This window comes from Entamoeba dispar, genomic scaffold (genome assembly GCF_000209125.1).
Source record: "Entamoeba dispar SAW760 scf_1105229458295 genomic scaffold, whole genome shotgun sequence".
Taxonomy (NCBI): Eukaryota; Evosea; order Mastigamoebida; family Endamoebidae; genus Entamoeba; species Entamoeba dispar.
The window spans coordinates 10,685-12,609 of record NW_001853121.1 but is presented as its reverse complement, the minus strand read 5'-3'; the positions used below and the strand labels follow the sequence as shown (position 1 = coordinate 12,609).

Here is a 1,925-nt window from a genome sequence, read left to right as displayed (position 1 = left end):
GAGATAAAATTATGAATTAGAAGAAGAAATTAATAAAATTAAAACAAGAATTAATGAGAATAAAAAGAATAGAAATAAATAATTAGAGTTTAAGAAAAGAAGAAATAATAAAATGAATGAAATAAATCAAAATAAAAGAAGAAATTATATAAATAAAAGAATTAATAAATAGATTAATATTTAATATTATTTGAATCAAATAATAATAAATTAAATAATGATATAACATAATTAATCAAATAATCAAATAATATATAATATTTAACATTGAAAATACAAAATAAAATTTAATTATTAATAATTTTAAAAATAATAAAGTTGAAAATTATTAAATAATTCAAATTCATTTTATTTTCATTAAAACCAAAAAGAAAAATATCAAATGAATAATGAAATTTGATTTAAAACATTAATAATACATCTATTCTATAAAATCAAGAAATATTATAAAAATAATAATAAAAGAATACCCACACAATAACATATTATAACTTATCATCATTTTCATATTAAAAATTATTAAATTCACCATATTTTACTTCTCTTCATTATATTTAAATTTATTTTTGATTCTTTATCTTTTATTTGCAAATATAAAAATAAAAAAGACTATAAAATAAAATCAATAAATGATTATGAACATTTCATCTATCAATAAATGAAATGATGAATATAAAAATGTTCATATTTCATTCTTGTTTTATTTAATTTGAAATAATCATATTCAATGTGTTAATTTAATAAATAATAAAAAGAAATAAGAATAAAAGATAAATAAAAATATGATAAAATATTTATTTTATTCTTTTTTATTTATTTTTTATTTTATTTATATTATTTTATATTTATTTATTTTATTCTTCTTCTTTTATCTTTATATCTATTATATATTTCTTATTTTATTATTTATGTTATATTCTTATATCTTTTTATTCTTATTTTATATTTATTCATTATTATTCATTTCATATTAACAATGATAAATAACAATACAACATATAATAAATAAATGATATAAGATAAACAACAATAAATAATAATAAAATATAAACAAACAATATAAACAAATATAAAATAATAAAATATCATCTAATATAAAATAATAAGAATAATTATATCTTATTTTATTATTATATTCTTCTTCATATTCTCTTATTTTATTATTTTATACACGATTTATAAAAGATCAACATATGAAATAATTTTCCAATACAATGATATTACTATGATATTGAACAAACAAATAATTCTAAAAAGTGATTGACAATAGATTAGATATATATATGTAATAGATAAAAAGAAGAAAATTAGCCTATTATTTGATATGAATATTATTGAAGATCACATGTTAGTGGTGTCTATTTAAAAATAATAAGCATGTATAAAGAAATAAAAAATAGAATAAAAAAGAGAAATTAAAAGATGTAAAATAAATCAGGTAATAATATCTATAAATTAATTATTAAATACACAAATTATTAAATTAATAAAAGAATTAAAAATTGAAATTAATATCATAAAAAAAGTTAAAAACATTGTAATAAAAATATGAATGATGTTATTGATTGTATTTACCTTAAGCAAACATACTCTCTAGAGCTTCTAGAAAACGACTCAATAATGAGATTAGTCTCCAATGATCTAGGAACAATTGATACAAGTTCTATTAACACTAAACTATTTGCTTATTATTGATATACCAAAAGTAGTAGGATGAGTTTATAATGAAAAAAATTATAAATAAACAAATTAATTAAATTTAAAGTTAATAAAAAGTATTTGAAATTTTGAATTATCAAATGTAAAAAGATGTAATCAAATAACATTAAATTAATTATTCTAAAAACTCTAGAAATAGATTTTTCACTATGAAATGAAGAAAAAATATGTTTTGAAGTTCATTCTTTTTTTTTTTTTAGGATTCT

General features: G+C 14.5%; 4 annotated features.

Annotated features, from left to right (window-relative positions):
* The first annotated feature begins 94 nt into the window (after positions 1–94).
* Positions 95–1,112: a repeat region.
* Positions 1,038–1,146: a repeat region.
* Positions 1,147–1,177: 31 nt separating this feature from the next.
* Positions 1,178–1,687: a repeat region.
* Positions 1,688–1,718: 31 nt separating this feature from the next.
* Positions 1,719–1,839: a sequence feature (AT_rich).
* The last annotated feature ends 86 nt before the right edge of the window (positions 1,840–1,925 follow it).